The sequence below is a fragment of the Somniosus microcephalus genome, chromosome 1 (assembly GCF_052327205.1).
Source record: "Somniosus microcephalus isolate GS21.2 chromosome 1, FLI_Smic_1.0, whole genome shotgun sequence".
NCBI classification, from domain to species: domain Eukaryota; kingdom Metazoa; phylum Chordata; class Chondrichthyes; order Squaliformes; family Somniosidae; genus Somniosus; species Somniosus microcephalus.
In genome coordinates this window covers 206,533,567-206,559,098 of record NC_140987.1, presented here as the reverse complement: position 1 = coordinate 206,559,098, position 25,532 = coordinate 206,533,567, and the positions used below count along the sequence as shown (strand labels likewise).

The following is a 25,532-nucleotide window of genomic DNA, read 5'->3' as shown; positions in this document are numbered from 1 at the left end:
CTGCGGCCTGGCATGGCGGCGCGCGCTTGGTGGTGTCGGGGAGCCTCGCGGCTGCACAGCCGAGTTGGGCGGCGGCGAAAACTTTGTCCACGGCGGCTGCCAGTTGTACGCAGTCCGTGATCAGGGACCCCGCGAGGGCAGTCTGTACCTGCTGAGGAAGCAGGCTGAGGAAAAGGGCCCGAAACAAAAAGCACTGCGGTTCAGAGCCCAGGAGCGCAAGCATCCGGCTCATCAACTGGGTCGGGGTAGAATCACCGAGGCCTGGTAGTGAGAGAAGCCTGCGGGCCCTCTCCTCCTTGGACAGGCCGTAAGCCTGCAGCAAGCGGCCCTTAATGGTTGAGTACTTGCCGGTCTGTGGTGGGTTCCCCAGCAGGTCGAGAACTTCGGCGGCGGTAGAGCTTGCTAGTGCTGAGACTACGTGAAGGTACCTTTCTTCATCGTCTTGAACCCTGTGAAGGTTGAATTGGGCCTCCGAGTGCGCGAACCAAGCTGGTGCTTGGTGTTCCCAGAAGGTGGGGAGCTTCAAGGACGCGGCGCCGGCCGACATCAGGCTGCTGCTGGTTGCCATCGGGTCGTTGCTGGCGTCTGTAGGGCTGCGTGAGTCGGGGGCTTCGGCCGCCGACATTCGGGGTCACCAATGTGGGGGACTACGGTCTCCCGCGTAAAGAAATAGGCAACACAGCGAGCTACAAGAAATAGGTCTTTACTCCAACTCTCACAATACAGTACTCCATTTGTGAAGCCCGCAAACCTGTGATGACTCACGGATTGGTCACCTGCTGGAACCTGATTGGTTTTCCTTCTATCAGCAGCAGGCAAGTCTGAACATGCCTTATTCCTCTCAGCTTGCAACTGTCTTGCGGGGGGAGGGGAATACAGCAGTTAAAAGGGGATTATACAGGTTTATCTACATACACACATTGTTTCCCCCAGCGATGGTAATGCCATTGAATGTCAAGGGGAGATGGTTAGAGTCTCGCTTGTTGGAGATGGTCATTGCCTGACACTTGTGTGGTGCGAATGTTACTTGCCACTTGTCAGCACAAGTCTGAATGTTGTCCAGGTCTTGCTGCATATGGACACGGACTGCGTCAGTATCTGATGAGTCTCGAATGGTGCTGAACAGTGTGCAATCATCAGCGAACATCCCCACTTCTGACCTTATGATGGAGGGAAGGTCATTGATGAAACAGCTGAAGATGGTTGGGCCTAGGACACTGCCCTGAGGAACTCCTGCAGTGATGTCATGTGATTGAGATGAATGACCTCCAACAACCATAGCCAACTTCCTTTGTTCTAGGTATGATTCCAACCAATGGAGAGTTTTCCCCTTGATTCCCATTGACTTCAGTTTTGCTAGGGCTCCTTGATGCCACACTCGATCAAATGCTGCCTTGATGTCAAGGGCAGTCACTCTCACCTCACCTCTTGAGTTCAGCTCTTTTGTCCATGTTTGGACCAAGGCTGTAGTGAGGTCAGGAGCTGTGAGGCCCTGGAGGAACCCAAACTGGGCGTCAGTTAGCAGGTTATTGCTGAGTAAGTGCCGCTTGATAGCACTGTCGACGACACCTTCCGTCACTTTGCTGATGATTGAGAGTAGACTGATGGGACGGTAATTGGCCGGGTCCGATTTGTCCTGCTTTTTGTAGACAGGACATACTTGGGCAATTTTCCACATTGCCGGGTAGATGCCAGTGTTGTAGCTGTACTGGAACAGCTTTGCTAGGGGCGCAGCTAGTTCTGGAGCACAAGTCTTCAGTACTATTGCCGGAATGTTGTCAGGGCCCATAGCCTTTGCAGTATCCAGTGTCTTCAGCCGTTTCTTGACATCACTTGGAGTGAATTGAATGGGCTGAAGACTGGCATCTGTGATGCTGGGGACCTCAGGAGGAGGCCGAGATGGATCAACCACTCGGCACTTCTGGCTGAAGATAGTTGCAAATGCTTCAGCCTTGTCTTTTGCACTCACGTGCTGGGCTCCACCATCATTGAGGATGGAGATATTTTTGGAGCCTCCTCCTCCTGTTAACTGTTTAATTGTCCACCACCACTCACGACTGGATGTGGCAGGACTGCAGAGCTTTGATTTGATCCGATGGTTGTAAGATCGCTTAGCTCTGTCTATCGCATGTTGCTTCCGTTGTTTGGCATGCAAGTAGTCCTGTGTTGTAGCCTCACCAGTTTGACACCTTATTTTTCGATGTGCGTGGTGCTGTTCCCGGCCTGCTCTCCTGCACTCTTCGCTAAACCAGGGTTGATCTCCTGGCTTGATGGTAATGGTAGAGTGAGGGATATGCCGAGCCATGAGGTTACAGATTGTGGTTGAATACAATTCTGCTCCTGCTGATGGCCCACAGCGCCTCATGGATGCCCAGTTTTGACTTGCCAGATCTGTTCGAAATCTGTCCCATTTAGCACAGTGGTAGTGCCACACAACACGATGGAGGGTATCCTGAACATGAAGACGGGACTTCGTCTCCACAAGGACTGTGCGGTGGTCACTTCCACCAATGCTGTCATGGACAGATGCATCTGCAACAGGTAGATTGGTGAGGATGAGATCAAGTAGGTTTTTCCCTCTTGTTGGTTCCCTCACCACCTGTCGCAGACCCAGTCTGCCAGCTATGTCCTTTGGACTCGGCCGCTACCGAGCCACTCTTGGTGATGGACATTGAAGTCCCCTTGCTACTCTCAGTGCTTCTTCCAATTGGTGTTCAACATGAAGGAGCACTGATTCATCAGCTGAGGGAGGGCAGTAGGTGGTAATTAGCAGGAGGTTTCCTTGCCCATGTTTGACTTGATGCCAGGAGACCTCATGGGGTCCTGAGTCAATGTTGAGGACTCCCAGGTCGACTCCCTCCCGACTGTATACCACGGTGCCACAACCTCTGGTGGGTCTGCCCTGCCGGTGGGACAGGACATACCCAGGGATGGTGATGTCTGGGACATTGGTTGTAAGGTATGATTTGGTAATTATGACTATGTCAGGCTGTTGCTTCACTAGTCTGTGGGACAGCTCTCCAAATTTTGGCACAAGCCCCCAGATGTTGGTAAGGAGGACTTTGCAGGGTCGACAGGGCTGGGTTTGCCGTTGTCGTTTCCGGTGCCGGGTGGTCCATCCGGTTTTATTCTTATTGTTTTTCGTAGTGGTTGTTTACAACTGGGTGGCTTGCTCGGCCATTCCAACCACATTGCTGTGGGTCTGCAGTCACATGTAGGCCAGACCAGGTAAGGACAGCAGATTTCCTTTCTTAAAGGACATTAATGAACCAGATGGGTTTTTGCAACAATTGACAATGGTATCATGGTCGCCATTACTAAGACTAACATTTAATTCCAGAATTAAATTGAATTGAATTTAAATTACACCAGCTGCCGTGGTGGGATTTGAACCCATATCTTCAGAGCATTTGACTGAGCCTCTGGCTTACTAGTCTAGTGACATAACCACTACACCACTGCCTCCCCTACTACACAGTTAAAATGGGGAAATGATCTTAGCCAATATTTGGGAAATGAGGTCTATCTTGTATTGTAGCTTTGTCTTAGGAGATGTACACAGCTAACATTCTTTCAAGTTGGCGGCGTAATAGAATTATACCTTTGTGGTATAGGGAGCAAGTCTTTCTTAAAGTTCTGAGACCTTGTATTAGCGCTGGCCGTTAATGCCGGTTTTCTTGAAAAAATGGCGGCCGCCTCGCTTCCGCTAGATTCCGGCGCGGGGCACGGCAGCCGCCATTTTAGAGAGGTCGGCAGCACTACCGTTGCCTGTGCTCATCTCTCCAATGTAAACGTGCAGATCGTGACGTCAATCGGCGTGCAATGCCTGATTTGATGCATGACTGCGATTTTGGATGTTGCCGCACGCCCTCTGCTAATCACGCATGGAATAACGTGCGTGCAGCAATTGTACAGAGATGCTGCCAGCGCTTCTTAAAGGGACACAGACATCTTTCACGTAAGTTTCAATTTCAGCTTTTGTACTTTTTAAAATATTTTATTGGTGTAGTGGCTTGGTGCAATGCATTTAAAAAGTTGTTAAAATGTGCAGGGAATGCTGCTGGATGCTTGCAAGGATTTGGATGATAAAGGAAGGCCTCTGAGAACACCACTTGCTCCCAGTCCTGGGGGCGCTAGTTGCAGTCCCCCTTGGGCTGTAAAATCACATGGAGATGAAGTAGAAGCAGCAAAGATGACAAGTTGCTCGAAGAGGGAAGAGGAGGAAGCGGGAGAGGAAGAAGCAGAAGAGGAAGAAGTAGAAGGTATGTGGTAACCCAGACAGTCCCTTTCTGGCCGGGATATCCAAGATCGCATCATCTGCCTGCGGTATCAGTGATCACAACCCCGATTCCCCTTTCAACATTTGTCCCACACCTTACCTTTCCTCTGTTACTGACCATCACAGTGTCCTCTTGGCCACTAATGCTGAAATGAAAGCCACCACAAAGCAAACTTTCCAATCCAACTTTATCCATATATGCATCCAATATTGCATCAAAAATCAACTATTCACCCTTGTGCATTGGCTTCGTGACTGTTTTGCATGTGCCTTTGACTATTCTAGTGATGTCACACAGTGCTACCACAGTGGCTGCAGCATGGCTGGTGGAAGGCTGTTGAATTTCAGTGGGGGAGACTACAGATGGCCTTGCAGGACAACCTCGAGGAGCTGGTGGCTGGGACCAGCATGTATATACCATGCGCATCCATGAGGCGCTGTGGGCCATCAGCTGCAGCAGACTTTTATACCACCAGAATCTGTAACCTCATAACATGACATTTCCATCACTCTACCATCAAGCCAGGGGACCAAGCCTGATTCAATGAGAAGTTTTTTCTTATACATTCATGGGATGCGGGCATCGCTGGCAAGGCCAGCACTTTGTCCATCCCTGATTGCCCTTGGGAAGCTGGTGTTGAGCAGCCTTCTTGAGCCGCTGCAGTCCGTGTGGTGAAAGTACTCCCACAGTGCTGTTAGGGAGTGAGTTCCTGGATTATGACCCAACGACAATGAAGGAAAAGTGTTACATTTCCAAGTCTGGATGGTGTGTAACTTGGAGGAGAACTTGGAGGTGATGTTGTTCCCGTGTGCCTGCTTCTCTTGTCCTTCTAGGCAGTCGAGGTGCGGGTTTGAGAGGTGCTGCCACAGAAGCCTTGGCAATTTGCTGCAGTGCATCTTGTAGATGGTAATCACTGCAGCCATGTTGCACCGGTGGTGGAGGAAGTGACAGTTTAAGGTGGTGGATGGGGTGCCAATCATGCCCTGGAGTCATAACGGCACAGAAGGAGGCCACTCGACCCATCGAGTCTGTGCCAGCTCTCTGTAGAGCAATCCAGTGAGTCCCATTCTCCCGCTTTATCCCCGTCGCCCTGCAAGTTTATTTCCCTCAATTGCTTATCCAGTCTCCCCTTGAAAACATTGAGTGTCTTCGCATCCACCACTTCCATCGACAGTGAGTTCTAGGTCTTCACCACTCGCTGTGTAAAAATGTTTTTCCTCACATCCCCCCTGTATCTCTTGCCCAAATTCTTAAATCTGTGTCCCCTAGTCCTTGTACCATCAACTAATGGGAACAGCCTTTCCCCATCTAGCCTATCCAAACCCATCATAATCTTGTACACCTCTATCAAATCACCCCTCAACTTCCTTTGATCTAATGAAAACAAATCCAGCTTCTCCAACCTGTCCTTGTACCTAAGATCCCCCATCCCCGGAACCATTCTGGTAAATCTCCTCTGCACCCTCTCAAGGGCCTTCACATCCTTCCTAAAGTGTGGTGACCAGAACTGGATGCAATATTTCAGTTGTGGCCTAACCAGTGCTTTATAAAGGTTCAGCATAACTTCTCTACTTTTGTACTCAATTCATCTATTTATGAAGCCCAAGATCCCATATGCTTTGCTAACCACTCTCTCAATATGGCCCGCCACCTTCAGGGACCTATGTACATTAACTCCCAGGTTAATGGTCACGCCAGGTAAGGAGGTCGGCTGTTATGTCAGCATGGGATGATTTCTAAACTTGACAGTTGCAAATTGTCTATAAAAACTCCCATTTCATAGGTGTTCACTTTCCAAGGTTAGAAGCTGTTGCTTACTGCATTTGGAAGACAGGTTAAGATTTATGCAGCTTGCAAGTGTTTGGAGCAAACTCTCTATCAAGTGCCACCTCATTGGAACAACCTCCCTCACCATTGACAGATCGCTACTGTCATCTCAACCTCACCTGCCATTTAATCCATCAGCATCGGTGCCCTTGAAAATATCTCACCTTGGTCCTCAGAATCCCACCACGATCAGCCCCAACACCAGCAGCATTAGGCACACCAACAGCACCAACAACACCAACCTTCTCCGCAATCAGCTGGTGCTGCACAGGGCCCGATCACATTGCTGCCCGGGATGCCAGGGATAGCCTCACCATGGCTGCATTTACTTCACTTGACGCTATACACCCTGGCTGCCACATGATGCGACAGTTTGGCACCACCCCATACCAACACCGTAAAGCATCCCTACAATGTCCAAGCCATTCCTTTCACACTCATCGCCATTGCAGGGGGGTACTGTTATGTCTCACCATTCACTGTAACTCACTAAGCCACTTCCAAAGGTCCACACAAATCTGTCCAAGAACGCAAAGTGTTGAAAATAAAGATTTCAGTGTTTGACAGCACATTAACAGAAACTTCATATGAACATTGGCTAAAACACCCAAGTGCCTAACCTTGTGTGTTGTTAGTTGATATGATTGGACTAGGATGAGGGTGAGGGGTCGCTAGTGAGATGCGGAAGTGATAATGTAGATAGAGAGGGATGGGTGGAGGGGCAAGGTAAGTTGGTGTGAGTAAGGATGTGCAGGAGTAGGGTAGGGAAGGCAGAGTGATGGGGATGTGATGAGTGGCACAGCAGGATGAGGTTGAGTGTGGCTTTGCAGTAACGTTTCGTGATCTACTGAGATCATTGAAAGGTTTACGCCACTGCAGCCAGGTCCTCCTGACGACATCCCTGCTTTTGTCCTCCTGTGCAATTTACAACCAGGCTGCGTTGATCTCTTGGGGAGGTTTCTTCCGCCCATGAGAATGGAAGAGAATCTCCCTGTGTGCTGTGACTCCCTCCATTAGCATATGGAGGGAGTTATGGGAGAGCCTGGGTGCAGCCGTGCACCTCTGTGCAGTGCTCGTCAGTGTTTGCAGCACCTCAATGCTGTAGAACACTGACAGCACAAATGTCAAAAACAATTTGGCCATGGTACCTTTAAGGAAACTGGCTGATGACGTGTCATCAAGTGACTTCATCAGACCCGCTTCCTTCAATTGGCCGGGAAACGTGCTGGGTGGCCTTAACAAGCCCAATTAATGCAAAATTCTTTTCACAGAGTGAGATGGAGCCAGCAGTGGAATTGCACCCCACCACCGACCCAGACTACCCCAGACCCAACTAGGAAGGCACAATCGCAGCCCATGTCTCCAGATCATTAGTCCAGGCACAGTGTGGAAGAGCATGACAGGAGCAGCATCAGGCGTACACAAAAATGAGGTCACAACCTGGTGAAGATACAACACAGGACTACATACATGCTAAGCAATGGAAACAGCATGCTATAGACAGAGCTAAGTGATCCCACTACCAATAGATCAGATCAAAGCTCTGCAGTCCTGCCACATCCAGTTGTGAATGGTGGTGGACAAATAAACAACTAACAGGAGGAGGACGCTCCATGAATATCCCCATCCTGAATGATGGCGGAGCCCAGCACATGAGTGCAAATGACAAGGCTGAAGCGTTTACAGCCATCTTCAGCCAGAAGTGCTAAGTAGATGATCTATCTTGGCCTCCTCCTGAGGTCCCCACCTTTAGAGAAGCCATTCTTCAGCCAATTCAATTCACTCCACGTGATATCCAGAAATGGCTGAGTGCACTGGATACAACAAAGTCTATGGGCCCTGAAAAAATCCCGGCCGTATTGCTGAAGACTTGTTCTTCAGAACTAGCCGCGCCTCTAGCCAAGCTGTTCCAGTACAGCTACAACACTGGCATCTACCTGCCAATGTGAAAAAGAGCCCTGGTATGTCCTGTCCACAAAAAGCAGAACAAATCCAATCCGGCCAATTACCGCCCCATCAGCCTACTCTCAATCATCAGCAAAGTGATGGAAGGTGTCGTCGACAGTGCTATCAAGCTGCACTTACTCACTAATAATCTGTTCATCGATGCTCAGTGCGGGTTCCGCCAGGACCACTTGGCTCCAGTCCTCATTACAGCCTTAGTCCAAACACGGACACAAAGCTGAATTCCAGAGGTGAGATGAGAGTGACTGCCATTGACATCAAGGGCTGGATTTTGCCATTGGTGGTGGGTTGGGGGCGGGTTAGGTGGTCGGCAGGTCCCGCTCCCATCTCCGAGGCCAGGCAGGATAATTTAGTTATTTTGCCCTAATTGGGCAATTGATTCCCAGTGGTGCGCACCCCTGGTCCAATGGGGGTGCTTTTGCCAATGGGGAGCTTTTGGAGGCGGGACTTCCACTTGTCGGGTTTTAGTCCTGCCTCCATCGACTTCTGGCCAACCCACGCTTTTGTCCCTTGATTGACCTTGTTAAGCCAGCCCAGCGGGTTTAGCAGGCCAATTAAGAGAAAGCTGGCTGCAGAGAACGTCAACGAATGATGTTTCATCTGTCAAAAATTTTTGACAGATAAATTGTCATCATTTGACAGCTCTGTGAAGCTGTCAAACAGTGACATTCTCTGTAGTTTGATGAGATCTTGAATTCAAGATTCATCAAGCATCATTCTTTCGCAGAAATTAGATGGTTGTTGCATTGGAGAATGCAATGGGCATCTGTCATCTCGACCGAGAAGGTGCGAAACTCTCCACATACACACCGACTGAAGTCTGCAGGAAGAAACAAAGGTAAGTACACTTTTTCTAACACTTTGCACTTACCTCAGATACTCAGCTCTCCACTCTTGCACCCATCATTTACCTTCACACCACACTTTTGCACCCTTTCGACCCCCGCAGACCCACTACTCGCCTCGCTGACCTGGCGGGTTTCGAAGCCTTCGGGAAGCCCGCACCTGTGAGGGCAAAAAGGGGATAATCCTATTTTCTGCCTGTTAACTACCTGTTAACAGGCAGTTAATTGGCTTTAATCCCTTGCCACCTCCAAGGAGACGGAACCCGGTGCGGGACGGCTACCCGTCTCCTGGCAAGATGGCATGGAGGTGGGTTGGGGACGGGTTGGGCACCCACCCCCAAATTCTGCCATTTTCCCGGCAGTCCCGCCTCCATACCCGCCTCCCCAGGGCTGGCAAAATCACCCCGCTATGAGTCTTTTGGGCCTGAAACTCACCTCTGATGACGTAATTTATGCTGCTGCTTTTAAGGGCGCCAAGCAGCCTTGGTTCATTTTCGGACTCAAAACTTTTTATTTGCTAATCTTCTAACTGGTTGGTCCTCCTGAAATATCTAGTTCAAGGGCCAAGGCCTCACCCCGGATGGATGATGACTCCCTCCTTGCTCTGATGGAGGGAGCCAGAGCTCAGAAGGAGGTGCTGTTTCCTTCCTCTGGGAGGAAAAAATCCTCCCCAGCAGACGAAAGCTGTGTGGCTGCAATTGGCACAGGAGGTCAGTTCGAGATCAATGTGCAGCAGAACCTAGCTGCAGTGCCGAAAGAGATTTAATGACCTTGTCCGCACAGGGAAAGTGAATATAACTTCACCATTACCCTCAATCTGCTCCCCATCTCCTCTCTTCACCAGCACTCTTCATAGTCAACCTACTCCTCCACATCCCACTTTAACCTTACGTCCCTTGCACCCTTAACCATCCCTCTCTCTATATGTACACAATCACTTAACTATTCAACTATGCTGGCCTCGCACTCCCTATCACTGTTATGCTATGACAACAACGAACAACACACAGGGAGGGCCCTTGGTCTTGGGACCTCACTCCATCTTTCTGTCCTTCTAAGCAGCTATGTTATGGATTATCTACACTCACCCCATCATTCTCACTCAAACTCCACTTGTATCCCTCATTGCAGGAAAAGAGAGCCCACAATAAGAGGGAAAGGGCGAAGACTGGAGGCGGGCCACCCTCCATAGCCCAGCTCACCAGCGCTGAGGAGGCGGCCCTAGAGATCATGGTAGCCAAGGAGGATGTGGAAGTGGGGGACGGACAGACGGGCGCATCAGAACAAGCTGGTGACAGAATAGATTTGCATCTCTCTCATTTACATTGCATGAGTGACTGATATGGCTTCTGATGCTCAAACAGATTGACTTATGATCATCTGCACAATTCCATGTGCATGCAATGTTAATATCACATGTCTAACTCATGCCTTTTACTCCCCTACAGGACCATTGACAGCCCCCCTACCCACTGTCCGGGAGGAAGAGCCTGAGCCTGAAAACTCCTCAGAGGAACCTGAAACCTCTAAGGGTGCAGCGTCAGCAGAATTAAGCGCACCCAGCACCAGCACAGACACTCACACCTCGGTGGGACCTTCGCGACATAGAGTAGTGTTGTCACCTGGTGTATCACAGCTCACAAGTGAGGATCAGCAGATAATGGAGACAGGGACAGCAGTGGAGAGTACTCGTCGGAGGCTGCTGGGCACTCCCAGCTCAGCTCAGCTGCATGTTGACCCTGTGCCTCCGGGTCCATCCAGAAGGAGAGCGGTGCTGGAACTCCAGGAACAGGTGCAGGAGTCTCTGGCAGATTTTGTCTCCAGGATCACTACGAGTGTGGAGAGGATGGAGGAGTCCATCGCTAACATGAGCAGAGCCTTTGTGGAGGCATTGGCTCATGAGCGCATCTCCACGGAAAGGATGGCAACCTCCGCGGAAAGGATGGCAACCTCCGTGCAAAGGATGGCTATGGTAGAGGAGAGGATGGCTACGGCCATGAAGGAGCTAAGTCGCCAGATTGTTGAAAACATGGCGATTGTTCAGAATAGACTGACATCTCTGGAGGAGCGATGGCAGCTATTGAGCAGAGAAACCAGAGCTTCATGGAAGTCCTCTGGAGTAGGACTGCCAGTGCAGATACGGGTCCTCATGGCCACACTGATGTACAGCAAGGTGCTGTCAAGCCACTTGCTAGCTCATGAGAGGGATGTTGGTGGCAGACAACAAGGAAGTGGTGCTCCTCTCCAAGCGCTCACACTCCCATGCCACTGCGGAGCCCTTGATCAGAGCCCCACCAGAGTCCTCACCCAACTGAGATGGGCATCTCATCCCCTGCACAGCCGCAGGAGCAGCAGACTGTTGGTGAGCCCTCATAGGCTCGCAACCCCCGAGAACGCCCGCCAAAGATGTCGAGGCAGGAGCAGCATGAAAGTGAGAAAGGGGCCTCCACATCTACTGAAGCCATAGGAGAAGCACCACGTAGGAACATGAGTAAGAGGAAGAAAAAGCACAAGTAGTCACTTGGGTGTTCTGTTGAGATTAATTGTTAAATGTTATCCTTTAGTCAATGTAATAAAATGAAGTGAAGCAAACTGTTGAAGTTCTGGGCTGTGTCATTTTGCAAATGGAAGTTCCACATTGAGGGCTCAGGGTGACTTGGATTTGTCATGATGGTGGTCAGAGTGATAGGAAGCTGTAGGTTCTTGTCCATTGTCTATGGTGTGGTCTTCTTCTTATCGTGTCCATGGACAGTCTATACATAGCCCAGCCAGAACTGGACACATTTTTGCACCTTGTTGTTGGATTCGGCAAGATCTGCAACAGCGCAGGGTTCCTCTAACGATGGGCATTGCAGGAGATGTTGCATAGTCTGTGCCTCAGTTCCACATTCACAAGTTGTCGGGCTGGTTGAATATCCCCATTTGCTTAGTGACACCTTTGAGCAACCTACACCGGTCCTAAGTCTGTTAAGGCACTTCCAGATTGCCCAGTTGCAATTAGCTCCTGGGGGAAGGCTTTCATCAGGTAAAATTTCCATCGCTGGGGGTTGTTGAAGATTGGCGAGCCGATCTTTCCACAAGGCGATGCGGGCTGCAGATGAGGTTGATTGTAATGGAACAACACTGTTCATGAAGCTCTTCCTTGACTTTAGGTGGCCAGGTGTAGGTGTATGAGAATGCAGAGGGTGCCTCTCATCTGATGTTTGACGGAGTCGCTCTTTCTTGCTGGCTACCATTCTTCTTATATCAGGGGGAGCGATACCCGCCAGGATATATAGGCTAAGAACATAAGAAATAGGAACAGGAGTAGGCCAATCGGCCCCTCGAGCCTGCTCCACCATTCAATAAGATCATGGCTGATCTGATCCTAACCTCAAATCTTCTATCACTCTGCATCCACCCGAACCCATGTGATCTCCCGGGAGAGGCGAAAAACCAGATAAAGACCCAATGGCCAATTTGGGAGAAAAAAATCTGGGAAATTCCTCTCCGACCCATCTAGGCGATCGAAATTCTTCCAGGAGACCACTCTGTCCCTATATTTTCTACAGTACTTACCTTCTGTAAAGGCGATCTCCACCCCAGCCAGGAACAGGAATAAAACCATCTCCTGAAATCTAACACAGAATTAGAACACAGTAGGAGCAGAACCAGGCTACACGGCCCCTGGGCCCACTCCACTACCCACAGGGCCATGACCATTCCGTACCTAGACTCATGTCCAATTTCCTGCCCGCTGCCCGTAACCCTTAATTCCCTTTACTTCTAGGAAACTATCTATTTCTGTTTTAAATTTATTTAATGATGTAGCTTCCACAGCTTTCTGGGGCAGCAAATTCCACAAACCTACCACCCTCTGAGTGAAGAAGTTTCTCCTCATCTCAGTTTTGAAAGAGCAGCCCCTTATTTTAAGATTATGCCCCCTAGTTCTAGTTTCACCCATCATTGGGAACATCCTCACCGCATCCACCCGATCAAGCCCCTTCACAATCTTATATGTTTCAATAAGATCGCCTCTCATTCTTCTGAACTCCAATGAGTAGAGTCCCAATCTACTCAACCTCTCCTCATATGACCACCCCCTCATCCCCGGGATTAACCGAGTGAACCTTCTTTGTACTGACTCGAGAGCAAGTATGTCTTTTCTTAAGTATGGACACCAAAACTGTATGCAGTATTCCAGGTGCGGTCTCACCAATACCTTGTACAACTGCAGCAATACCTCCCTGTTTTTATATTCCATCCCCCTAGCAATAAAAGCCAACATTCCATTGGCCTTCTTGATCACTTGCTGCACCTGCATACTAACTTTTTGAGTTTCGTGCACCAGGACCCCCAGATCCCTTTTTACTACAGTACTTTCCAGCTTCTTGCCATTAAGATAATAACTTGCTCTATGATTTTTCCTGCCAAAGTGCATAACCTCATACTTTCCAGTATTGTATTCCATCTGCCAAATCTCTGCCCACTTACTTAGCCTGTCTATGTCCCTTTGCAGGTTTTTTATGTCCTCCTCACTCACTACTTTCCGTCCCATCTTTGTATCATCTGCAAACTTTGATATGTTACACTCGGTCCCCTCCTCCAAATCGTTAATATAGATTGTAAAGAGTTGGGGACCCAGCACTGACCCCTGCGGAACACCACTAGTTACTGGTTGCCAATCTGAGAACAAACCATTTATCCCAACTCTCTGCTTTCTGTTAGAGAGCCAATCCTCCACCCACGCCAGAATATTACCCCCAATCCCGTGATTTTTTATCTTGAGCAATAATCTTTTGTGTGGCACCTTGTCAAATGCCTTTTGGAAGTCTAAATACACTACGTCCACTGGTTCCCCTTTATCCACCCTGTATGTTACTTCCTCAAAAAACTCCAGCAAATTTGTCAAACATGACTTCACCTTCATGAAACCATGCTGAGTTTGTCCTATTAAATTATGTTTATCCAAATGTCCCGTTACTGTCTCCTTAATAATGGACTCTAACATTTTACCAACCACAGATGTTAGGCTAACAGGTCGATAGTTTCCAGCCTTCTGCCTATTACCCTTTTTAAGTAAGGGTGTTACATTAGCAGTTTTCCAATCTGCCGGGACCTTTGCTGAGTCCAGTGAGTTTTGGAAAATTATTACCAATGCATCCACAATCCCTACCGCCACTTCCCTCAACACCCTAGGATGCAAGCCATCAGGTCCAGGGGATTTATCCACCTTGAGTCCCATTATTTTACCAAGTACCACTTCCTTAGTGATTTTAATCGTATTTACTTCCTTCCCCCCTAGAGCCCCCTGTTTGTCCAGTGTTGGGATATTCTTAGTGTCCTCTACTGTAAAGGCTGATACAAAATAATTGTTCAGTATTTTTGCCATCTCCATGTTTCCCACCATTAATTTCCCGGTCTCATCCTCTAAGGGACCAACATTTACTTTAGCCACCCTTTTTCTTTTTATATAACTATAGAAACTTTTACTGTCTGTTTTTATATTTTTTGCTAATTTGCTTTCATAATCTATCTTCCCTTTCTTAATCAATCTTTTAGTTATTTTTTGCTGTCTTTTAAAGACTTCCCAATCTTCCATCCTCCCACTAGATTTGGCTACCTTCTATGCCCTTGTTTTTAGTCGGATACTATCCTTAATTACTTTACTTAGCCACGGATTGCTATCTTTTCTTTTACACCCTTTTTTCCACAGTGGAATATATTTTTTTTGGAAGTTGTAAAATAACTCCTTAAATGTACACCACTGATCATGTACCGTCTTACCCTTTAATCTATTTTCCCAGTCCACTCTAATCAATTCCGCTCTCATACCTTCATAGTCTCCTTTATTCAAGCTCAGCACGCTTGTTTGCGATCCAACCTTCCCACCCTCTAATTGAATATGGAACTCAACCATGTTATGGTCACTCATTCCAAGGGGATCCTTTACTAGGACATTTTTAATTAATCCTGTCTCATTACACAGGACCAAATCTAAGGTTGCTTGCCCCCTGGTCGGTTCAGTTACATACTGCTCAAGAAACCCATCCCTAATACACTCAATGAACTCATCCTCAAGGCTGCTCTGCCCAATTTGATTTGTCCAGTTAATATGATAATTAAAATCCCCCATAATTATAGCTGTTCCCTTACTACAAGCCTCAACTATTTCCTGATTAATACTCCATCCAACAGAGTTGCAACTGTTCGGAGGCCTATAGACTACACCCACTAGTGTTTTTTTCCCCTTATTATTCCTTATCTCCACCCAAACTGTTTCACTATCCTGCTCCTTTGACCCAATATCATTTCTCTGTATTATAGTGATCCCTTCCTTTATTAACATAGCCACCCCACCTCCTCTCCCTTCCTGCCTGTTAAATAACCTGGTATGTTTAATTCCCAGTCATGGTCACCCTGCAGCCATGTTTCTGTAATGGCCACAAGATCATACCCATATGTCGTTATTTGTGCTGTTAACTCATTCATTTTGTTACGAATGCTACGTGCATTCAGATAAAGAACTTTCAAATATGTTTTGTAACACTTAGTTCCTGTTTTTTCCCTTTTTAGTACTTTACTTTTTACTCCATACCTTCTGTCCCTTCCTGACACATTCTGTTTTTTAATTCCCCCACTGCTACCTAAGTCTATGACCTTCTCTGTTGTCATTTCTATTATTTGCTCTCTAGAAACCTCCCCCCCACTAATTAGTTTAAAGCCCTCCCTACAGCCCTAGTTATATGATTCGCCGTGACTCTAGTCCCAGCACTGGCCAAGTGGAGTCCGTCCCAAGGGAACAGCTCCCTCCTGTCCCAGTATTGGTGCTGTTGGTGTTTGTTGGTTTTAAGCAACCTGTGATAAATCAGCAGCTTGCATTCAGAATGACATCCATCTTCTTGGCACGAGTAGACCTTTCCCATGCAGGGCAGGCATCTTCGGCAGTGGAATAGCAAAGAGCAAGTGCACTGGTTCGCAATGTTTTCGGGCTTGCTCCCCATCTTTTGTTAGTGAGCTTATTCAGAATGTTGTTTCGTGCGCTCACTTTTACCTTTGTCTTCTCGATGTGGTTCTTGAAGGTGAGGCATCGGTCAAGGGTGACTCCTAAGTAGATAGGGTGCTCACAATGCGTCAGTGTTGCTCCACACCAGGTTACTTTCAACTGGTGTTTGGCTTCACGGTTTCTGAGGTGGAATGCATAAACTTGCGTCTTTGATGGGTTTGCGCGAAGGTGGTTTTCTTCATAGTAGGATTTTAGTCCCTCCAAGGCCTCAGAAAGTGTTTTCCCCATGGTGTTAAAATCAGTGCTTTGGGCAGTGACACATAAGTCATCAGCATATATAAAACGGCGTGTGACACCGTCTATAGGTTGGTCATTCGTGTAGATATTGTACAGCAGCGGTGCAAGCATGCTTCCCTGAGGAAGACCATTCTTCTGAATACGCCACCTGCTGCGCTTCCTGTTGGATCCGTGGTTCAGTGGATATGCTTTTATTAAATAATCACACGGATGCTGTACATTAACAAATAACAGGTCATTACTGGAGGAGGGTAGTCTCTAGACTGGGGGTACAGAGGCATGCGCAAAGCTTTTATACCGGTGTGGTCACTGCCGGTACTACAGTATACAGGAGCTGTAAAAGTAGTTCTGACTTAAAGGCACATACACTACACTTCCCACCTAGTTCAACATAGAACTGGCGATTCTGAAGCATGCTTTCTAACAGCTCTGTTAAGTGAATGTCTTTTGTCATCTCTAGAATCTTGCAGAGGAGACGTCTATGGTTCACTGTATCGTATGCTGCTGACAGGTCTACAAAAACAGCACCTGTTACCATCCATTGCTCAAAACCATCTTCGATGTGTTGTGTGAGGTTGAGCAGTTGGCTTGTTGTTGATTTGCCGGGGCGAAAACCTGCTTGCTCTGGAATGATCTTCTCATCTACAGTTGGTGCTATCCTATTGAGTATCAGGCGTTCAAACAGCTTATAGGTGTGGCAAAGCAGTGAAATTGGCCGAAAACTCTTAAGATCTGAGGGACCTTTTCCAGGCTTTAATAGTGCTATTACATGTGCCTTCTGCCAGATATTAGGTGGCTTGTGTGTTGCCAGACAGTGGTTGAACAATTGTAGGAGCCACTTCTTTGCTTGCTGTCCAAAATGCTTTATCTGCTCCGTTGCTATGTTGTCAAGACCAATTGCTTTCCCGTGTTTTAGATTAGATGTACCAGTTTCCAGCTCTTCGATGGTGAATGGTCTAGTGAAGCCAGGATCATCGCTGTACTTCTTCCTATGTAGTTGTGCTCTTGGTTGTTTCTTGTTGATTTTTCCATTTAGGAGCAACTGGTGTACAACTTGGTTAGCAGACACATTTGGATGTTGGGCAGCTTTCATGGGATCACCTCCAAGTTTGCGTATGAGAGACATAGAAAAAACATAGAGATAGGAACAGGAGTAGGCCATTCGGCCCTTCGAGCCTGCTCCGCCATTCAATGAGATCATGGCTGATCTTCGTCTGAGATCTTAGCTGATCTTACCAGTTCAGTACCCCGTCCCCGCCTTTTCTCCGTAACCCTTAATCCCCTTAGCCTTCAGAAATATATCCAATTCTCTCTTGAAAATATTTATTGAATTAGCCTTCACAGCCCTCTGTGGCAGGGAATTCCACAGGCTCACCACTCTTTGAGTGAAGAAATTCTTCCTCATCTCTGTTTTAAATGATTTGCCCGCTATTTTTAGACTGTGGCCCCTGGTTCTGTGCTCCCCTGCCATTGGAAACATTCTCTCTGAATTCAGCCTGTCCAGGCCTGCCATAATTTTATATGTTTCGATGAGATCCCCTCTCAATCTTCTAAACTCCAGTGAGTACAAGCCCAAACTATTCAATCTCTCCTCGTAGGTCATTCCCGCCATTCCAGGTATCAGCCTGGTGAATCGCCGCTGCACTCTTTCCATGGCAAGAACATCCTTCCGCAGATGGGGCGACCAAAACTGTACACAATACTCCAGATGCGGTCTCACCAGCACCTTGTACAGCTGTAGTAAGGTATCCCTATTCCTATACTCGAACCCCCTTGATATGAAGGCCAACATACCATTTGCCTTCTTAATCGCCTGTTGCACCTGCATGCTCTCCTTCAGTGACTGGTGCACAAGAACACCCAGGTCCCTCTGCACTTCCCCATCTCCCAATCTATTGCCATTTAGATAATAATCTACCCTCCTGTTTTTACCCCCAAAGTGGATAACCTCGCATTTATCCACATTATAGTGCATCTGCCACGTATCCGCCCATTCCCCCAACCTGTCCAAATCGCACTGTAGCCTCCTGACATCCTCATCAGAGCCCACCCCTCCTCCTAGTTTAGTGTCGTCAGCGAATTTGGAAATATTGCATCCAATTCCCTGATCCAGATCATTTATATATATTGTGAACAGCTGGGGTCCCAGGACAGATCCTTGCGGCACCCCGCTGGTCACTGCCTGCCACTCCGAAAACGAGCCGTTTATTCCAACTCTCTGTTTTCTATCCGCCAGCCAGTTCTCTATCCACGTTAATACTTTGCCCCCAATCCCATGAGCCTTAATTTTGCATGATAATCTTTTGTGTGGAACCTTATCGAAGGCTTTCTGGAAGTCAAGGTACACCACATCCACTGGCTCTCCCCCATCTATTTTACCAGTTACTTCCTCAAAAAATTCCAGCAGATTAGTCAAACACGATTTACCCTTTGTAAATCCATGTTGACTCTGTCCGATCCTTACCCCATTTGTCAAGTGCTCCGCTATTTTATCCTTAATAATGGACTCTAGCATTTTGCCCACAACCGATGTAAGGCTTACTGGTCTATAATTCCCTGCTTTCTCTCTACCCCCCTTTTTAAATATTGGGGTAACATTAGCTACCCTCCAATCCACGGGTACTGTTCCCGAGTCAATGGAGTTCCGGAAGATGATCCTTAGAGCATCTGCTATCTCCAGGGCCACCTCCTTAAGTACCCTAGGATGTAGTTTATCAGGCCCCGGGGATTTGTCGGCCTTCAGTCCCCTCAACTTACCCAACACCATATCCCTAGAGATACTAATTTCTGTCAGCTCCTCCCTCTCATTAGTCCCTATGTTTGCCGATATTCCTGGGAGGTTATTTGTGTCCTCCTTTGTGAATACAGAACCAAAGTATGAGTTTAATTGGTCTGCCATTTCCTTATTCTCCATTATATATTCTCCTGAATCGGACTGCAAGGGACCGACTTGGGATTTTACCAGTCTTTTCCTCCTGATATACCGATAAAAGCTTTTGCAGTCTGTCTTTATGTTGGCTGCAAGTTTACTTTCGTATTCTATTTTCCCCTTCCTGATTAATCCCTTTGTCCTCTTTTGCTGTATCCTGTACTGCCCCCAATCTTCCGGTCTGGTGCTTTTTTTTGCCAGTTGATATGCCCTTTTTTTTGATTTTATGCTGTCCCTAATTTCCCTCGTTATCCACGGTTGAGCCACCTTTTTAGGTTTATTTTTATGCCAAACCGGTATAAACATGTTCTGGAATTCTTCCATTCTATCTTTGAATGCTTGCCATTGTCTATCCACTGTCAATCCCCCCAGAAACACCACCCAATCAATCTTACCCAATTCCCGTCTCATACCCTCGTAATTCCCTTTATTTAAGTTCTGGACCTTAGTCTCTGATTCAATTTCCTCACTCTCCATCTCGACTGAGAGCTCGATCATATTATGATCGCTCTGACCCAAGGGGCCTCGTACAAGAAGATTGTTGATAAGTCCCTTCTCATTGCACAATACCCGGTCTAAAATGGCCTGATCTCGAGTCGGCTCCTCGACATATTGGTCCAGATAACCGTCCCGAAAACATTCCAGGAATTCCTCCTCCTCAGAATTTTTACTAATTTGGGTAGTCCAATCAATATGTAAATTAAAGTCACCCATGATGACAGCTGTGCTCTTATCGCACGCTTCTCTAATTTCCCTTTTTATGCCTTCCCTCACCTCCATATTACTATTTGGAGGCCTATATATCACACCCACTAACGTTTTCCTCCCCTTGCTATTTCTCATTTCTACCCATACAGATTCCGTTTCATCCGAGTTAATATCCTTCCTTTCCATTGCATTAATCCCCTCCTTTACCAGCAATGCTACCCCACCTCCCCTACCTTTTTGCCGATCCTTCCTAAATATTGTATATCCCTGGATGTTAAGTTCCCAGCCTTGCCCACCCTGCAGCCACGTTTCTGTAATCCCAATCAAATCATACTTGTTTACCTCTATTTCCACAACTAATTCATCCACCTTGTTCCTAATGCTTCTAGCATTAAGATACAAAGCCTTCAGGCTTGCTTTTTTCACACTCTCATTATGAATTAGTTTGGCCCTTTGTGTTTCTCTCCTTTGCTTATTGCTTCTCACCTTTCTACCATCTATTTCTGACTTCATATGACTTCCCTCTTTTCCACTATCTAGGTTCCCATCCCCCTGCCAAATTAGTTTAAATCCTCCCGAACCGCCCTAGAAAATATTACCCCGAGGACATCGGCTCCCTCACAGTTCAGGTGTAGACCGTCCCCTTGGTACAGGTCACTCCTCCCCAAGAACTGGTTCCAATGCCTCAAGAATTTAAATCCCTCTCCCTTGCACCACTGCTCAAGCCACGTATTTAGCTTATCTATCTTACTCTCTCTAAACTTATTAGCTCGTGGCACTGGTAGCAATCCAGAGATTACTACCTTTGAGGTCCTACTTTTCAATTTAGCTCCTAACTCCCTAAATTCAGCTTGTAGGACCTCCTCCCTCTTTTTACCTACATCGTTGGTACCTACATGTACCACGACAACTGTCTGATCCCCCTCCCCCTTCAGAATGCTCTGCACCCGCTCCGAGACATCCTTGACCCTTGCACCAGGGAGGCAACATACCATCTTGGAGTCTCGGTCTCGGCCACAGAAACTCCTATCTATCCCCCTTACAATTGAATCCCCTATCACTATAGCCCTATCCCTCTTTTTCCCGCCCTTCTGTGCAGCAGAGCCAGTCATGGTGCCCTGAACCTGGCTGCTGGTGCCTTCCCCTGATAAGTCATCTCCCCCAACAGTACCCAAAACGGTAAACCTGTTTTGGAGGGAGATGACCGCAGGTGACTCCTGCACTACCTTCCTGCCTTTACCCTGCCTTTTGGTCACCCATTTACTGTCTGAGCTAGCCTTTACCTGCGGTGTGACCAACTCACTGAATGTGCTATCCACAACATCCTCAGCATCGCGTATGCTCCAGAGTGAGTCCATTCGCAGCTCCAGCGCCGCCATGCGGTCTGCTAGGAGCTGCAGCTGGACACACTTCCTGCACACATAGTTGTCAGGGACAGTGTCCCTGATTTCCCACATGGCACAGGAGAAGCATGACACGGGTCCGAGCTGCCCTTCCATGACTTAACCCTTACAATACCCTTTTATTTACTACGATTTAGCTTAATTATTGAATTCTACTTAGAATAAGTTTGTGAAAGTACTCACCAACCAGTCACCTACCTGTTTTCTGGTGTTGTATTTTCACTGCCGCCTCCTGTCCTGGAACCTTCTCCACCTAGGTTAGGCTCCTGAAATAAAATAAATTGAACCTACCTTTTCAAATTCCCCTAACCCCTAAAAGAAGACCATGCCTTCTTGGTGTTTTTTGTAAGATCTGTTGTCTCTATCAAGGTGTTCCAGGTGTTTTGACGTTCTTGAGAGATACTTAACATCACCCTCTCACCGGTAGATATTGTTTCCTCTGAGAAGGGGTCAGATTCAAACATTGAGACATACTCCCAGTAGAGTTCAGCATTCTCCTTGGTGAGACCAGGGATGTAGTGTACTCTGCAACCTCGGGGATCTTCCTTCTAGCTGTTTTTTGGACAGCTTTTGCAAAGAGGTTGTAGTGCTCAGGTAGTGGTTTAATGTGTTTAACCTTGCAGTCAAGTGCTCGTGTGAAACCGTTCCAATCGGCCGTCTTGAAGTTGAAGCGCCTTTTGAATGGTATGACGGTTGGTAACACTGCTGCATTTACCTGGATACCAATAGGACGGTGTTGTGTCTGTGGTATTGGGTCTGTGACAAGCTTCTTGCAGAGGCCAGTGATGTCGTTGCTGGCAATGGCAAGATCTGGATTATATCTACACTTCCAGCGGGCACTGTGGAAGGAAGCTGGCAATTTAGGATCGTGGATGAGACTAAGCTGGTTAGCGTCCATCCATTCTTCGACTGCTTCTCCATCGTTGTTAGTCTCCTTGTACCCCCATTGGGTACATGGTGTGGTAAGAAGGTGCAAACCAAATGTGTTTGATTGGGCAAACTAAGCAAATCTGGCCAAGATGAGTGCATCCCTTGCATCCCGGGCAGCAATGTGCTTGCATGCTGCTGCAGCTGGTTGATGCGCCTCTGCAAGGTCTTCGTTCTCATTTTCATTCTCCTCCTCCTCCTCATCCTCATCCTCCTCCTCATCTGAGGAGGCTATGCGCTGAGCCACTTGTCCCTCAGGCAGCTGCAAGCCACAATGCTGTGCGATGTTGTGCAGTGCACAGCAGACCACGACAATTCTGGAGACTGTAGGGGGTGGCATGTGCGCAGTCAGCTTTGCCCCTGACTGGCTTTTGAGCGGTTCGAATCACTCCCACACCCCTGGGTTCTAGACACCGAACTTAGGTACAGGCGGCGATACAGAATTAGAGTAGACAACTGGTTTGGTGCAAGAAAAATGTATTTTTATTAAAAGGCACAATAAAAGTTACAACACTGAAAATTACTGGAATAGTTATAGGCTTACAAGAGTACACTTAATTAGGAATGGGGAACACACGGCACATCGAGGGAAAAATCACAGTAATAATCCCCCTACCCTTGTCTCGCCACCAATATCTAACTAAATTGTTCTGTGAGGGGCCAGGGATTATGCTCACCAATACGGGTTTCTGGACAGGTCGAAACCTGTCGATCCAGCCGGTTGCGGTTTTGGGGTTCGCTCTTTGTGTCCTTTGTGTCACGTGGTCCCAGGGCGCGGCGGTGGAGTCGTCTGAGTAAAGTACCCTCTTTTCCTCCATTTGTTGGGTACTTTACCTTGCAGAATGGAAAACTTCGGGTTTGTTCCTCTGGTGGTGGTCTGGTCGTCGAAGTTTTGTTGCGGTTGGGGTTCGGTTGGCAGTCTTCGGCGTTGGCTTGGTCGCGGTGGCCTAGATCACTACTTGTGCAGTGGTAATGATCCGAAGGTATAGTTTACCCGGCCCTTTGTTACCGCAGTGCTCGTGGTCATCTGCTTCTTCGAGTTTCAAGTATCTCTGGACCTGAGCGTGTGCCTGCTCATCCCCCAACGCTTCTCCACACTGCCCTTCTCTGCCTTTCGTCGGCCCGCCTTCGTCTGCTTCTTCTTCTTCTACCCCTGCTTCGTTCGTCAGCTTCGTTCATTTTCTTTGGTTACCGGTGGGCCTACAATTGTACTACTTTGGAGGTTGTTATCTGCGCGCCAAATCAGAGTTAGTTCTTTGTCCAATTTTTGGCGGGCTCGTTAAAGTGATTATAGCCGTTCACTTTAACTGCTTTTTGGGTGGTTGCCCCTTTGCTAAATGCTCTTTAATGTCCTGGTGTTTGTTTATTCATAAAGTGAATCGGCACCTTCCTGGCTCGGTAGCCAGTTTAAACTGTAAGCGATTATTTATGCAAAGGTTTGATGGGTTCAAGATTAAGTCTTTCCTGAGTTGATTAAGAATGCATATTCTGCATTGTCTACTTGTCTGGCTTTCAGAAACAACAAGTCTTTCACAGGCCCAGGCATGTCGGGGTTTTCAAAAGCCCCTTTGAATTTGACCTGCCATTTTTGCAGAGCCCTGCTCTTGCAGGCTTCTGCCATGAGGTCCAGAAGCCATTTTGTTTAGGGTTCCCTTATAACTTCATCCTTCAGGGTGCCTTTATTAATAACTTTGGGGAATGTTGGAATTTTGAGAACCCTACAAGACCCTGGCTACTGAGTACTGCAGGGCTCCACCTGATCTGTCAAGACATCTAGCGCTCCTCAGCTTCGTTGGGTGGCCTCCTGAACGAAGTCATTAGCCATGGCTTCAGGGGATAGCCCTTGTCTCCAAGTAGCCATCCGCAAAGTTGGTTTGGCGGACTGAAGAGCGGAGGCACACTAGACATCCGCAGGATGAAGGAGTCATGGCAACTGCCAGGGTACTTCGCGCAAACATGCAAAATGTCCTTCTTGTTGTCACACACCAGCGGCACGTTGAGGGAGTGGAAGCCCTTGCTGTTGACAAAAATAGTTGGATTGTGATGGGCCGCCTTAAGGGCCACATGTGTGCAGTCTATGATGCCCTGCACCCTTGGCAAGCCTGCCATAGTTGCAAATCCAACCGCATGCACAGTTATACTTGCTTGATCCTTGGAGAAGTTTATGTAATTGTGTGCCTTTGCAAAGAAGGCATCATGATGCAAGTGTGTGCAGTCGACTGGGAGATGTCGCTGATGTCTGCTGATGATCCCTGGGTGGATCCTGAAGTAAAAATGTTGAGTGCGGTGGTGACTTTGACAGCCACTGGTAAGGAGTGTCCACCCACTCCTCTGGGCTCCAGGTGTTGGTGCAGCATTGCACAGATGTCACCGACTACCTCTTATGAAAGTCTCAGCCTCCTTTGGCACCGCTGCACAGTCATGCTGAGGACGCTCATCCTCAGCCTGTAAACCCTGTTTTGGGGGTATCTCCTGCGGCGACGTGCTTCCCTGCGCTGGCGCCTTCTGCCCTGTGCACCATCAGGTGGGTGTGCAGCAGGTTGGCGCTCCTGTTGTTGCTCCTGCTGTTGGTGCTGCTGTTGTTCCGGGTTCTGCTGCTGCCACAGTTGCTCTTCGTCCGAATCTGAGGTCCAGGATGAAAGGAAACAAATGGTTCCCATGCTGTTGGTAGATATCTCAGTTGAGGAAGCGCTCAGTCAATGTGGGGAGAGGGTTTTCCCAGGTGGTCACAGTGGAGATGGATCTCAGCTGCAGCACTTCCTAAATCAGTAGACCAGCAAAAAGTTCTCCAAGACCTGAGAAAACAAATTTCTGCCACCTGCAATTGATCCTTGTTGAAAACTCCATTTTTATGATGGAGCTGCAGCTGTTAGGAAGCCAGCCACTTGTGAACCCGACAAGGTTAGCTGGCGTGTTTTAGCAGAGAAATGCAGCACGCTGGAAATGTGGCAAAATTTGAAAGGCCTCTCAAAATGGTATTATAGAGGTCGTTAAGTAGCAGTTAAGTGCCTTAAGGGCCTATCCCACCGCTTGGAGGCGGGAACGAAATGGAGTCTGCAAGCCCGCCTTTGGGAAAGTTGCGCGGAGACGGGTTGACGGCGGGATCAGAACCCGTCATTATTTTTTACAACTTTCCCACCTGACCCACCTTCAAACCCGTCTCCTCAGGGCTGGTAAAATCCAGCCCCAAGCGTTTGATCGAGTATGGCAGCAAGGAGCCCTAGTAAAAATGAAGTCAATGGGAATCAGAGGGAAAATTCTCCACTATGTCATACCTAGCACAAAGGAAGATGGTTGTGATTGGGGAGGCCAAACTTTATAGCCCCAGGACATCACTGCAGGAGTTCCTCAGGGAAGTGTCCACAG

General features: G+C 47.9%; 1 pseudogene; it reads right to left on the bottom strand.

Annotated features, from left to right (window-relative positions):
* Nucleotides 1-1,421: 1,421 nt before the first annotated feature.
* On the bottom strand, nucleotides 1,422-25,284 carry LOC147124557 (uncharacterized; annotated as a pseudogene).
* Nucleotides 25,285-25,532: the final 248 nt, after the last annotated feature.